Genomic DNA, 16450 nt, shown 5'->3' on the forward strand with positions numbered 1-16450 from the left:
TTGAACAATATTATGCTAAAAACATAATATAAATGCAAATTGCCGTTGTTGAAAAGAGGAGATATTCTGTGAGCAAAGTGGAGTGTGTTTTGTTCCATTTGGGATCGAGACTTAATAGCGAGACAGCAAGAGAAAAGTGGTGGAAAGGAAAAGAGAGAGCACCCACTTTAATATCGGTTTCCCCCATTCGAAACCTGACCATGCAACAGCATGTAATAAGCACTGAAAAAAGTGAAAATCCTTCATTGCCCAATGCTAATATCACTTTGATGAGCTAACAAATGTCTAAATTAAGAGCGAAGTTAAGATACTTGTTAAGTAGTGCTGCGGTAGTGATGGAAGCAGCAGGAGCTGCTGGCGTGATGTTGTGATAGTGGCAGTGATTAAGTTACTGCATATAGGGCTGTGTTAGCAATCTGACTGTGTGAAAGATAAACAGTTTGTTTTGGGCTTATAGCAGAATATGGTAAATGGGCACAAGGAAGTCAACTTCACAAGGAACTGAGAGATGTGCAATTACGGGAAGAGAATTGATGCTGCTCTGGTGATGATGAAATTTCAAAAATATCTCTGCCAACATTTAATACATTGGAAGCTTGAAGTTGCGATTTGCAAGATTAGTGAACGCATGCTTAACAATTTTTATATCATGGGCTAATATCTCCATCAAAATATCAGTTCAGAGAAAGAAGCACTAATGAGTCCACCCTTCACATCATTTAAGACCTCCTCAGAATACTTTGTTAGCAGTCGATTACTTCTGAAGTGTAATCACTGTTTTGTAGGTAAGTGCAGCAGATAAATTGCACACAGCAAGATCTCAGAACCAACAGCTTAATGAGTGTCTAATAAGTCTATTTTTGACGGTGTTGGTTGAAGGAGGAATGTTAACAGAGCACCGGGGAAGCTGCCGAATTTTCTTCAAATGGAACCTGGGGCGGGATTCTCCGACCCCCCGCCGGTCGGAGAATCGCCGGGGGCTGGCGTGAATCCCGTTCCCGCTGGTTGCCGAATTCTCCGGCACCGGATATTTGGCGGGGGTGGGGATCGCGCCACGCCGGTTGGCGGGCCCCCCCCCCCCCGGCGATTCTCCGGCCCGCAATGGGCCGAAGTCCCGCTGCTGGAATGCCTGTCCTGCCGGCGAGAATCAAACCACCTCTCTTACCGGCGGAACAAGGCGACGCGGGCGGGCTCCGGGGTCCTGGGGGGGCGCGGGGCGATCTGGCCCCGGGGGGTGCCCCCACGGTGGCCTGGCCCGCGATCGGGGCCCACCGATCCATGGGCGGGCATGTGCCGTGGGGGCACTATTTTCCTTCCGCCTTTGCCATGGTCTCCACTATGGCAGAGGCGGAAGAGACCCCCTCCACTGCGCATGCGCGGGAATGCCGTGAGCGGCCGCTGATGCTCCCGCGCATGCGCCGCACGACAAAGTCATTTCCGCGCCAGCTGGCGGGGTATCAAAGGCCTTTCCCGCCAGCTGGCGGGGCGGAAATCAGTCTGACGCGGGTCTAGCCCCTCAAGGTGAGGGCTCGGCCCCTCAAGATGCGGAGAATTCTGCACCTTTGGGGCGGCGTGATGCCGGACTGATTCGCGCTGTTTTTGGCGCCGGTCGGCGGACATCGAATCGATTGCGGAGAATCCCGCCTCTTATCTCAAAGACTGCACCTCTGACAATGCTGCTCTCGATATAACTTCGAATTGCACTGAAATGTGAGTCGAGCTGATGCACCCAAATCTGTAGTGAGGTGTGAACCTGCAAATTCTGTTTTAATGATAGGAACGACACCAACTGAGCCTAATCCATAATTAACAATATGACATAAATGCGATTGTTCAGAACAGCTCGGTTTTGTCATTCTGCCCAACTTGAAGGATGAATGCAGCATACATAGGAAGTCACTGATGCCCGAGGTGCCCTGTGGATCCTCATCCTTCTAATATTTAGATATTTCCCTCCTTCTGAAGTAGTTTGGCAGCATCAAAAGAAATTCAGCTCCCGAAAGGTTAATGCAATTTTCCGGACGTTGTTGAATACAAGACTGAAAATGAAGGTCACAGAAGAAAGATTCAAAATACTACCCCCCTAATACTGAAGCATCGGAAATGTTAGAAGATTGCTTCTTGCAAATTATAGAATGGGGTGACAAAAACAATTAGTAATATGCTTCCAGCTGAAGACGCGGCATGTTTATTCCCTCATTGCAGAAGTATAATCTGGAACATCTTGCTTCTTGCCTATATTCTTTGGTTACATAACGACAACCACAGCACTTCAAAAGTAATTTACTCTGTGAAATGCTTTGAGATGTTTTGAAGTGATACTGTCCTAAATAAATGCAAGTATTGGCAAGTGATTTATTTTTCACAAGTTGACCTTGCAGATTCATCATTGTCCTATTCATGTGAGGCTTTCCCAAGCACAGGGTTCTCACAGTTGTTCAGTTTAGGAGAATAATTATCATAGACAAGAGCGAAGACAGTGTTCTTTATGAACCTGAGAAGCAATTTATAGAATGCAGAGTCTTATACCAAGGAGGTGTTTTTATAACTTGAGGTTATTCTTTAGATAAGCTGCTAATGTGTGAAGATTCTAGCTTGCTTACAAGCATTCATTGAGTGAAGCACAATATTGCAGATATTTTAGATTCTGGTAAGAATGAGAGTAACACAAAACATTTGTATATTATACTTACACAATCATTAATATTGCTGATGCATGGTACTGTATGCATTAGCTGGGTTTTATGGTATAGGAACAGCTCAGTCGCGACCTTTATTATTTAATTCAATAATTGCAGGAGCTTTCTGCAGTATATCATAGTCAGAATATTCCATAACTGCTTCAAATAGAATGAAATGTTCCATATGTCACATATATTGTGACTAATTAAATAATTACTTAACCAGTAACTGATTATAACTTTACTTTAATCAGTCACAAAAATCTAAAAAAAGTGACATCCAAATATATCATACCTTCTTATAGTCGAGATGGCTGATAATTGCACCAAGGTTTGGAGAACTCCTTGTAATAGTATGGCAGACACTTGCAGTCAAGCATAAAGCCTGTTAATTGGAGTCTACACCATTCTCCATGAAATGATAGTCATAAAGTCACAGGGAGAGTAACCTTAGCTATGTCTGGTGCTCAGCTTCCTGTTCACGGGAAAGATTCCAATGTGGGGTAGTCGGGAAGCAGCAGTGTAGCAAAATCAATAGTCAATGCAGGCTAATGATAGTCACACAATGTATTCTCACCTGCACTATCATTTTCACAGAGCTCTATTAGATAGTTGACATCTTTTCCCAAAGGTAGAGGAGTCTAGAACTAGAGGGCATAGGTTTAAGGTGAGAGGGGAGAGATACAAAAGAGACCAGAGGGGAAATTTTGTCACACAGAGGGTGGTGAGCATCTGGAACGGGCTGCCAGAGGCAGTGGTAGAGACAGGTACAATTTTGTCCTTTAAAAAGCACTTGGACAGTTACATGGGCAGGGTGGGTATAGAGGACATGGGCCAAATGCGGCCACGTATGATTAGCTTAGTGATAAAAACTGGGCGACATGGACAAGCTGGATCGAAGGGCTTGTTTCCATGCTGTAATCATCTATGACTCTGTGACGCTCTGAATGCCAAGAGGCAAAAGTTTACTCTGTTGCTGGAAGCGATCTCCTCAAGGTGTCGATCACTCTGTGAGAGTAGGGAGTGTAGGACATCTTAAGATCCTTCCCTAAAATGCTCTAACTATGCCCATGACTGGGATGATTAAACTGGCCAGAAATCCAATGGAAAACAGAAGAGTGAAAAAGTGGGATATTAACATCATCGTTTCTTTAAAGAAAAACAGAAATAAAACTGCTTGCACAACAATAAATTTGTCTTTACAATGGAATTTTTGAAGGTAAGTTCACAAATGAAAAAAGAGAGAAGCAGACATTGAGCTATGAAGGAACAAATAGTCTGCTGAAAAGCGTTTGGTCCAAATGTTGTGTTTTGGAAAAAATGGTTTCTAAGGAGTAGAACATGTAGACAGGAAAAAGGATTTAGGGATTTAAAAAAAAATTCTTTAGTTTAACTTGAGAGACTCTCTGATGCTTTGATGTCAGATAGGACTGGACTTTCATCCTGGAGGTAGGTAATGCGAGTCGGGAAATTTTCGGTGTGCTCTCCCCAGGAGAAAATGCCAGCAAAGGTGTTTCAACAGAGTGATAGGTGCCTGCGATCTCAGTCAAGAATGCATAAACATTCCTTGATTGACATCTCTTGCTCTCTGATCTGTTTTGTCAATTGTGCAGTATTCATTTTTTCTTTTATAATTGCTTATTGTCTCAAATAGGCTTCAATGACGTTACTGTGCAAAGCTCCTAGTCGCCACATTCCGGCACCTGTTCGGGGAGGCCGGTATGGGAATTGAACCCATGCTGCTGCCGCCTTGTTCTGCATTACAAGCCAGCTGTTTAGCCCACTGTGCTAAACCAGCCCCTGAATAGAGAGGTGTCAAGTGCTCAAAGTTTCTACTACTGGTACTTCAAAGAGTCGAATGATTGGCACTTTTATAAGGCTGTAGCAAACAAACATTTAGAAATGAAAGACCGTCCTTAAAGCTTTTTCCCACATGCTGTTGCTATAGAGTCCAATGGTTCTGTACACGGTGTGTACTGGGTAAATGGCCATGGGTTGACATAGCGGGTATAACCAGCCAAGCAGCTGGGTGGAGGAGCACATTTTGGCATGGGGGTGGGGTGGGGGGGGGGGGACTAATGGGCCATTGGGGGTGAGTGAGGAACATAGATTGAGATAGATCTTATGAGCGGCCAGGGGGAGATGTGGAACGGCATTGTTGACAAGAGGCATGGGTAAGACCTTTTGAGCTTAGCTTTGCAAATGTTCTCCCATCCAGATAATGATTCATGACTTATGCGAGGGGCCATGAACTATGAGTCGAAAAGTCCATGAAAACCTTGAGGACTTGGAGATGTCGGTCCCCACAATGAAGTCATCCAGGTCAAGAGTGCAGGGCATGGACTCACAATACACACTCACTGGCACTCTTAACCCTTGTTGGTGAAAATCAGAGGGGCACCAGCAATCCCACAATTGGGTCACAGCTGCCATTTTAAAGGTCTGATTTACGGGATGTGGGTGTCACTGGTTATGCCAGCATTTATTGCCCATCCCTAGTTGCCCTTCAGAAGGTGGTGGTGAGTTGCCTTCTTGAACCCATGCAGTCGTCAAGGTGTAGGTACACCCACTGTGCTATTAGGGAGGAGTTCCAGGATATTGCCCCGCGACAGTGAAGGAACTCAGGATGGTGAGTGACTTGGTGGGGAACCTCCAGGTGGTGGGGTTCCCAGGTATCTGCTGCTCTTGTCCTTCTGGATGGTAGTGGTCGAGGGTTTGGAAGGTGTTGTCTAAGGAACCTTCGTGAGTTACTGCAGTGCATCTTGCAGATGGTGCACACAGCTGCCATTGTTCATCGGGGGTGGGGAATTTGAATGTTTATGGAAGGGGATGCAATCAACTGGGCTGCTTGTCCTAGATGGTGTAGCGCTTCTTCAATGTTGTTGGAGCTGCACTCACCCAGGCAAGTGGAGAGTGTTCCATTACACTCCTGACTTGTGCCATGTAGATGGTGGACAGGCTTTGGGGGCTTCAGGAGGATTCCTAGCCTTTGACCTGCTCTGGTAGCCACAGTATTAATGTGGCTAGTCCAGTTCAGTTTCTGATCAATGGTAATCCCTAGAATGTTGATTGTGGGATCTCAGCGATGGTAATGCTGAGTTAGATCCTCACTTGTAGGAGATGGTCATTGCCTGGCACTTATGTGGTGCAAATGCAATTTGCTATTTGTCAGCCCACAAAAATCCAGCTCATTGGTTTCAGAAATACTTATACTGAGGATGACCATGATATGTTCTGTGACAACAATTACTACAGATACATTAGACAGTAGGTTATAAACCCGTGTACAGCTCTTGAACTGATATTTTTTATATTGAAGCTATGTTTTAAAATTTGATGGAATCAAATCTTTTTTTTACATATCTTGGTCATCATTCAAAACTGCACAGGGAGATGCAGTGCAATTATTTGAGGTTCTGTACGACCAATAAATCATGCCACATGCTTCATGCAACATTTTAGGGATTACAGAAGCATTTAACATGGAAATGAAATATAATTAATTTAAGTTTTATTAAAATATTAAAAATTCAGAAAATATGGCCTTAATATAATCTTGTAATTCCGATTCATATTTTTTAGCATTCAAATTTATGTAGAAATAGTTTGCCAAAGGAAACCTTGCAGTGGACAAACCCACAACCTTTGCTACCTGGAAATAGAAGGCAGTAGGAGCATGCAAACATCGTTTACTCTGTGGTCTCCTCCAAGTCCCACAGTGTATCTTCATTGATGCAGGGTCAAAATTCTGGAACTCCATATGTAACCATACTGTGGCAGCAGTATATGGGGGCATGTTCAGTAAGTTCGCAGGTAACACAAAAATTGGTGGTGTGCAAATAGCGAGGAGATGACAGAGTGACATTGACAAATTGGTCAGATGAGCAGAACTGTGGAAAATGAAATTTAACACTAAAAAGTGTGAGGTAATGCATTTCAGAAGGACTAACAAGGCAAGAGAATACATAATGAATGGCAGAATGCTAGGAAATACAAAGGGCCAGAGGGATCTGGGGTGCATGTCCAACAATCCCTGAAGGCAGCAGAAGAGGTGGATAAGGTGGTTAAGAAGGCATATGGGATACTTGCCTTCATTAGCTGATGTATAGATTATCAGAGCAGGGAGGTTATAATTGGAGCTGTTTGTTCGGCCACTATAAGAAGGATGTGATTGCACTAGAAAAGGTGCAGAGGAAATTCAGTGAGGGTGTTGCCTGGGCTGCAGTGTTTCAGCTATAAAGAGAGGCTGGTTTGGCTGGGGTTGTTTTCCCTTAGAGCAGAGATGGCTAAGGGTGGACCTAACTGAGATGTACAAAATTATGAGAGACAAAGATAAGGTAGATAGGAAGAAAGCTTTCCCCTTAGAAGAGAGGTAAATAACCAGGGGACGTAGATTTACGGTAAGGAGCATGAGATTTAGAAAGAATGTGAGGAAAACCTTTTCATCCAGAGGGTAGTGGAAATCTGGAACTCACTGTCGGAAAGGGTGATAGAGGTGGGAATCCTCACAACAGGCGCGATCCACCGGCCCCATATGCCCGAAAAGCAGCACGCCTTGGCACAATGTGACCGGTAAATGAGACCACCACTCCCAGGATCTACCCAGCTCGCCACACAGCGCAAGATCGAATGCGGTCTCGGAAACATCGCGATGTGAAGCCCGCCCATTGTGGGCCCTGGGGAGCCCCTTACAGTAATTTGAGGCTGGGGGGGGGGGGGGTTTGGGGGTCTTGTCAGGGGTTCGAGAGATTGGGACAGCATTTACAAATGGTGTCCAGGTCTATCCCTACACCGAGGAGTTTCAATGAGCGGGACAATCTGCAGTAAACGGGACTAAGTGCAGCCTGAGACATGCATTCCGTGCTGAGGCCCCGTATCTAACCCGAGTCACGTTGGATATCATTGTGTTTCTCGGCAGTGCGAGCACCCAACATTTAAGAAGCATTTAGATGAGCACTTGAAATGCCGCAGCACACAATGCTACAGACAAAGTGCTGTAAAATGGGATTAGAATAGATACATAGATACATCATAGAATTTACAGTGCAGAAGGAGGCCATTCGGCCCATCGAGGCTGCACCGGCTCTTGGAAAGAGCACCCTACCCAAGGTCAACATCTCCACCCTCTCCCCATAACCCAGTAACCCCACCCAACACTAAGGGCAATTTTGGACACTAAGAGAAATCTATCATGGCCAATCCACCTAACCTGCAACCCACGCACACACGGGGAGGATGTGCAGACTCCGCACAGACAGTGACCCAAGTCGGAATCGAACCTGGGACCCTGGAGCTGTGAAGCAATTGTGCTATCCACAATTCTACCGTGCTGCCCATCGAATATAGTAGCAGGAGGAGGCCTTTTGGCCCTTCGAGCCTGCTCCGCCATTCATCACGATCATGGCTGATCATCCAACTTAATAGCCTAATCCTGCTTTCTCCCCATAGCCTTTGATCCCATTTTTCCTAATTGCTATATCCAGCCGCCTCTTGAATATATTCAAAGTTTTCGCATCAACTACTTCCTGTGGTAATGAATTCCACAGGCTCACCACTCTTTGTGTGAAGAAGTGTCTCCTTATCTCTGTCCGAAATGGTTTATCCTGAATCTTCAGGCTGTGACCCCTGGTTCTGGACACATCTATCATTGGTAACATCTTCCCTGCATCTACCCTGTCTAGTCCTGTTAGAATTTTATAAGTCTATATGAGATCCCCCCTCATTCTTCTGAACTCCAGCGAGAACAATCCCAACCTAGTCAATCTCTCCACATATGACAATCCCGCCATCCCTGGAATCAGTCTGGTAAACCTTCGCTGCACTCCCTCGGGAGCAAGAACACCCTTCCTCAGAGAAGGAGACCAAAACTGTACACAATACTCCAAGTGTGGCCTCACCAAGGCACTGTACAATTGCAGCAACACATCACTGCTTCTATACTTGAAACCTCTTGCAATGAAGGCCAACATACCATTAGCCTTCTTTACCGCCTGCTACACCTGCATGCTTACCTTCAGCAAATGGTGCACAAGGACACCCAAGTCCCACTGCACACTCCCCTCTCCCAATTTACAACCATTCAGGTAATAAACTGCCTTCCTGTTTTTGTTTCCAAAATGAATAACCTCACACTTATCCAAATTATACTGCATCTGCCATTGGTTTGCCCACTCGCCCAACCTGTCCAGATCTTGCTGTCGGATCCCTGCATCCTCGTCACAATTCACCCTCCCACCTAATTTGGTATCATCTGTAAACTTTGAGATGTTACATTTTGTTTCCTCATCCAAATCATTAATATATATTGTGAATAGCTGGAGTCCCAGCACCGATCCCTGTGGTACCCCACTGGTTACTGCTGCCAATTTGAAAAGGACCCATTAATCCCTACTCTTTGTTTCCTCTCTGCCAACCAGTTTTCTATCCACCTCAATACATTTCCCCCAATCCCATGCGCTTTAATTTTGCTCAATAATCTCTTATGCGGGACTTTGTCAAACGCCTTCTGAAAGCCCAAATATACCACATCGACTGTACTGGTTACCTCGTCAAAGAATTCCAACAGATTTGTCAAGCATGAGTTTCCCTTCATAAATCCATGCTGACTCTGACTGATCCTGCCACTGCTTTCTAAATGTTCCGCTATAAAGTCCTTGAGAATGGATTCAAGTATTTTCCCCACTACCGATGTTAGGCTCACTGGTCTATAATTCCCTGCTTTCTCTCTACCTCCCTTTTTGAATATTGGAGTGACGTGAGCTACCCTCCAATCTGCCGGGACAGATAGGTGTTTGATGGTCAGCACAGGCATGATGGGCCAAAGGGCCTCTTTCTGTGCTGTGTATCTCTATAACTCCACCATTTTCACAATGACTGCAGCTGTTCAGGAAGAAGGCTCATCACCAGCTTCTTGTCGGTAGCTAGGGGTGGGAAATAAATACTGATCTTGTTGACAATGTGCAGATACACACACTGAATACTAAAATAAGCAATATTTTTTTTTGTGGAGGAGGAATAAAGCCAGTTAGCTTGACAGTCCTTTATAGTTCAAAATAAGGAAAACAGTGTGGGGTTCAATTCCTGTTTCAGCTGAGGTAGACTTCAGGCCCTGCGCCCTGTAGTTTTTTTAAAAATTCTCTCATGGGGCATGTGCATCACTGGCTAGGCTCGCATTTATTGCCCATCCTCATTTACCCTTGAGAAGGAGATGGTGAGCTGACATCTTGAAATACTGCAGTCCATGTGGTGGAGGTACACTCACGGTACTGTTCATGAGGGAGTTCCAGGACAATACCAGCATAATCGTGTTTCAGCAACCCTCAAATAATCGAGGACGCCAAACTGAAGAAGAATCTTCTTTAAAAAAAGAAAAATACAGAGCAGGTTCATCATAATTTGAGAAGATAAAAGGCATGTCAATGTTTTGGGCAGAGTCCCTCCCTTACCTCAGATTTCAAGAAGATTTTTAAAAATCTTTTCCTCTATTCACATAATCCACTTTACTCACATTTCCTGCCTTCTCTGTTTATTTACTTTCATGATTTTGGGCTACTGACAATATAGAAGGCATTCCCACACTGCTTAGACAGAATTGCAATTGGTAATCTTGAAAATAAATACATCAAAGAATAAATAAAAACAGCAAATGGGTAAAAATTGCAGGAAATAAGACCTCCAGACATCATGGGCTGGATTCTCAGGACTATGTCCCCACGCCGTTGTGAAAACTGTGGTCTTTTACGGCAGGCAAACTGGCATCAAAAGGCCACAGATTCACCATTTTGCTAGGGGCTAGCAGGCAGCTGTCATACAGCTCACAGCTCTCGCTGCCGATATGGCCTGCAGCGGCCACGCCGTGCTCCATGGCGGACTTAGACCGCGGACCTGGACCGGCAAAATAGTGCCTCGCATCGGCAAAACGGATTCTCCGCCCCGTTTATGAATGCGATTTTGGCTTTGGGGAGCGGAGAATCCAGCCCCTTCAGCGAAACTCGCCATCGGCAGGATCCTCTGGTCCGCCGACAGCGCTCCCACACCAGCGGATTTCCCGATGGCATGGGATGGCCACAATGGGAAACCCCATTGGCCGGCTACGGGAATGGAGAATCCCGCTGCCGGCGGGGGCACGCCGTGCCAGAAAACACGGCTGGTGGACCGGAGAATCCCGATGTTTCCAGTAAATGATGGGATATGTTACTAGCCATTTAGCTAATTGCAACTGAATAAGGGTTATACCTAAAGTGCTACAATCTTGATTCTCTCCTCAGACTGTTTATGTAGCTCATCACCAATGTTATTCTCCATTGAGTAAAAGTAAAATAAAATTCCTTTGCCTGCAACCAATTTTGTTTCATATCAACCTGCCGTGGGTAATAATTACATTATAAGGTAACAAAGGTAAATACTCCACAATTTAAAAAGAAATGAACAATAAAAATGCTGGTAACCATCAGCTCTAACCAACTGATAATATAATGATTCCTGCTCTTCATAAATTCTGCTAGATATCTTTGCAATAGAGCATAAATGTGTATAGTAGATGATGCAAAGATAACTAATTGGGTATTTTTGTGAGCGTACAGAAGGGGGATTTATTAAGGCCCTTGTATTTTTTTGATGTGTTAAGCCGACTAGTTTGTTAATGAGAGGACGCAGGTTTGTAAATGTACCATCATACAAGTTATCCAGATGAACTGGAAAGATCACAAGAAGTAATGCACAAAATATACATTATTATCCCCATGGGACACTTGTCGTCTCAGTTCCTGTGGTTCTCCAGTCTAATTTTGGGTCTGAAAATATCCATGATTTCTTCCCTTAATATTAAAATCTGGCAAGGTAGCTGCTTCTACAAAGTGTAGTCAGCAGGGAATCCTCTACACATAAAATCACCTGCATCTCCCAGTGTATAAAACTTTAAGTGAGGCATTAATGAAATGCAAAGCTTTCTATAAGACCTGGGCAAGCCAGCCCATCAAATCATCTGAAATATTTATTCTGTCTGCTGAATAATTGATAGAAGCATCAACTCTCCTGGTCAATTGATTTATTAAGGACTATTTGGAATTAAACAGCTTAAAGATATTAGATTTAGCATTGACCTTGCCTTGTTAGCATATTCATTTACCTACAGGAGCCACATTAGATATTGTTAATACATGACGTACCAGTCATGGCCTAGATCTTCTGAAATTACATTACCAATGCTTTGTGCGCTGCAGAACAGCCGATTTGATTGAGTGCTTCGTTTGTTATAATTAGATTTAGGCTGAAAGAGCCCTAATTTTTATGCTCCGCGTGATAAACCAGAAATGTCATCACTGTGGTATTAATTTGTGGACACACAGCACTTGGGGACAGAGGGATTTTCTTATTTTATTATTATTGAAGACTCGACAGTGAGCTAAACCGACAGAGCTAACGTATTGTAAACTTCAATGACATTTCTTTGTAAAGGTGCTACCAGCTTAATATAGAGTTTGTTTGATGTTTTGTCATCTTAATGAAAATCCATTTAACACTTTGATCACCTGCATTTTGTGCTTTACACCATGAACCACCATTACCATAATAACTGATGTAAAAGGACAAATTGTCATTTGCAAACACACAAGACCTCAATGAATGTTTAATTAATGAATATTTTTTTAAAATGGAAATACTATTGATTGGACAGGACATGTTAATAGGTAATAAATAACTGTTGAACTGATTGTAGGTATTTTCTGATTGTGATAGGAAAGTTTGAACAATGTTAGGTTGCCATTCTTGAACAGGTATAGATCATATTAGGTAAGTGCTATAGGGTGCTAGATATTAATGCATCAACACATAATGATTGACAGCAACACATTATATTTAGATAACACCTTCAATGCAGGTGCATATCAACAAAGTTTGACAGCGAGTCACTTGAGAAATATTAGAATAGATGACCACGGCTTGGTCAAATGAGAAGATTTTACAGAGCATCTTAAAAGATGAGAGGTGGTGGGGTTTTGGAAAGGAAGTAAGCCATAATACTGACCTAAAAAGCTCAACCTTCACAGAAAAAAGTGTTAACATTTCTCAGAAAGTCAAAATCTGAAAAGAGAAAAGTAAGTTAGTATTTTAAATGTATATTTTTCATTATGCTGCACATTGGAAGGCAAACAAGTTCCTTGATAGGGCTTTACAGGGCAAAATGAAAGTGGGGGGTCAAATGACAACAGATCTGGGCCTCATTCTGCTTTGTTCAGTTTTGTAAAGGAATTGCTGACCTACATCAAACATGCACCTTTGTTATTCTTCCCAGATGCCGACAGATCCACTGTGCCTTTTCTGCTTTAACTTTACACCTGCAGCCTGTTCAATCTTTCTTTTTATTGCAATCCTTATGGTGATCTGACCCTTTGACTTCTACCTGCTTTATATATTTAAGATCATACACTACTTTTACCAGTGGAATTTATAAACTCCCCAGTGTCCTGCATACACGACTGAACAACAACAGTGAGCATACATTAACCTTTAGTCTAATAAACAAATGGCCATCAATCATGTGACCAACAAAAGGTTATTACAGATTTTTAAATAGCGAGATACCAGCTAATTTGCTATTTTATGTGCATTATAAATTGAAGGAGAGATTTCCAGTAGTAAGACAACGGAGTGATTTAGTGTACTTCGCAGTTCATGCAACTGAATGTAGTACATTTGTTATTTTGATAAAATAGTGATGAGTGTGAAACAAGTCTCTGTATGACATTGTGCCTGTGATCGATTAGGTTTACCGGATAACGATGATTAAGAGGGAGATTGGCAACACTAAAATCAACATTGAACATGACTGTAGAGCCCAACCAATGCCATAATGTAGGATCGATACTTTAGACTCATCACCTATTAAGCTAATATGCTCCATCAAATGCAAAGAAAGGCCCAATGGATAAAAAAGGTGTCTTTCCCACTAGGGACAAAAACATTTGTATGAAATGCTGATGATAAACCTTGACATGAATGCTATCTTTGGTTTAAAAAAAAATGTTTGCATGGAATTAGGCCTGTTAATAACAAATGTAAACATAGACCAAGTTAGTAATACTTAATCAGTAAACATATTTACTGTGACTGATGATTTTGATTATATGCCAGGTGACTACAAAATATAATGAAATCCAGGAATAACAACCAGAGGTCCATGTGTCAGGAGACCCAGTTTACAAGATAAAATAAAGAAAGGACTGGCATATTTGCAGAAGCCAGCAAGAAACAAAAAGTTAATTGAACCAACGTCACTGGGGAGCTCCGTGGTAGTGGTTGATGAGAAAAACTCTAATCAGATTTGAGTGTGCATCGATCCCAAGGACTTAATGCAGTCATGAGGGACACTGTCCAAGACCAACAACTGAATACGTTCCACATAAAACGATGCCACCACTTCAAGGGAGGTGGTTGTTCTGTTAATGTGCTTTTATCTCCAGAATCGTTAGCTTCTTACTCCGGAAGCGATTTTGCTGGAGGCAATAGCTTTTTTCTCAAAATATATTTATTCACATGCTAAATATTTACAAAGGATAATAAGTCTAATAAATAGCCTAATCTACTCTCTGAGAGGTGACTCAGTCATCTTGACTCATTGAGTGACATCACTGTGACATGGCTCCTTACACACATGCTCAATGGCTGTTATTAGAGTTGACCCTGTACTCTCCATCTCTCCCCAAGTTCACTCTTCCCACAAACTATGAATCTCATGTACCATTTACAGTTTCCAACTCCTACTTCCACGCCAACTCCACCACCCCTCAAGTCACTTTCGCTAAAGGTGTCAGTCTTCCTAACAATGTTCTTGGTTCTTTTGGAGGACGTGTCGGATGTATGTGGGACCTTATCGTCTCCTTGGGTGTAATTTTCTACTGTTCTCTCCCACAGGCACATAGAGGGCTGGCACTAATGTCCTATCTGGGGGGGGGTTGGCCAAGCAGGGACCATGTCCAGTCCTAAACCTGTTAAGGGTAGATCACTCTTTCCCTGCATGGCTGAAACCAGGTAGTTGTTGGGTTGGGTTTGAGGCCAGGTGCTTGTTTCTCATGTCCAATGATTCCCATTCATTTGCCCAGGTGGAATTTGCGTGAAGTCCTGTGAGGGAGCATTTTTTCAGATCGGCCTTCTTGATGGGAGCCCTACTTTGGGCGGACTGAATAGATTAGCATGGGTGGAGCGGGTGTCTCATGACAGTTGGCCCCTGAGCTGTGACACTCAGGATGACCTGAGCATAAAGGCGGTGAAGACAAATCAAGAAAAAACAGATCCAAGAGAGAACGCCTCAGGACTCGAACAATCACAACCCCTTGAAAGGAAGGCAAGGAACTGAAATTCTCTACTGCATTGTACACTGGGGAAAGGGGAAAGCATCTCCTATGAAGAACTTTACAGATTTATCATTCTCCCCGACTGAGATAAGACACATACCTGAGTGAGGAATGATAGATGAAAAGAAGAAGGACCATCCCGAAGACACTGCTAGATATGAGGAAAGGAAGACTTCCCTACTACTCTTAAGGTCGGAATTTCTCTTTCTATAGGTAGTGGGATCACCTCCATGCTTGCTTCAGCATGAAGCTGCTCTGGATAATTACATCTTGGGGTCATCTGCAGAAAGTAGGATCGCACCAACATCAACAATGAAATATTCTTTAGGACTGGGATTTTTCGGGAGTACGCTGGTTCGCAGAATTACTTGAAAGTTCAAAATCAGCATCGGATGTTTGTACCACAAGAGTCTCAGTCGCAACAGGAAAGACAGCTCATCTTAGTCCTTCTTCAGATCGTTGCTCTGTCACCAACTCTTTTTCTTGATGCTGTGGCCATTCCCTTAGATGCGGTACACCATTTATATACTGCCATACTGCAATATGTTCACTTTCTTTCGTTGCACCATTTCTAATGTGTGCACCCTTCTCTGTGGCTTGGTCATGCTGTGTGATTACTCATGGCTGGGCTTTTAGTTCCACATTCTCTTTTAGGCAGTATAAAAGCTCAGGAGATCTGAGAAGGTGGTTTCAACCGAAATTTTTTATAACAAAAAGAAAAAGCGGCAAAGTGGCGTACAGCATATCGATCGCAACCGGGACTACTTCCGGGCCGGCTTTTAAGGGTTGATTCTATGAGGCTCAGTTGATGGGCCTCTGCCCATCTGCGGGGCTGATCAAATTCCATGCGCCCGACGGGAAGATTAAAATAGCCAACCCCGTGATTCTCGTGAGTGTTATTACAGGCAGTGAGAAGTTGATTACCAAGCACTAGTTGATGCCTCAACTTTAAGTCTTTCTATGGTACCCTTCAGCTCTGTAGCTTGGACCGCTACTTCTTTATGGAAAGAAAGTTTGAGCGCTTCCATAGCTTGTCGATGAGATCTAAGTGTGGCCTCCTGCTTACTAACTTCTGAACTCCACTATTGGGTTGATCCAATTTGGAGTTAAGCGTCTCATTGTCCCTGGATAGCTTTTTGCTGGCTGCTTGTAATTGTTGTTGCATGTTATTGGTGGGCTCAGTTAAAGAGGCAGGCATATTCAACGCTTTGGGGCGATCTTCCCAAAAGGGAACAAAGTCCTCGAGTGAGCGCCTTTAGTCGTATGTTTGCCGGCACTCGAAGTGACAAGAAATTTATGGCTATTCAACGTGACTTGTGTTGAATAAGGGGCCTGAAGGGGGAACGTGCGGCCAAGGCCGCACACAGCACCGCTTTTTACAAAGCGGAGCTCTGCTTTCTGGAACTCCCCATTGTA

The sequence above is a fragment of the Scyliorhinus torazame genome, chromosome 12, assembly GCF_047496885.1.
Source record: "Scyliorhinus torazame isolate Kashiwa2021f chromosome 12, sScyTor2.1, whole genome shotgun sequence".
Taxonomy (NCBI): Eukaryota; Metazoa; Chordata; class Chondrichthyes; order Carcharhiniformes; family Scyliorhinidae; genus Scyliorhinus; species Scyliorhinus torazame.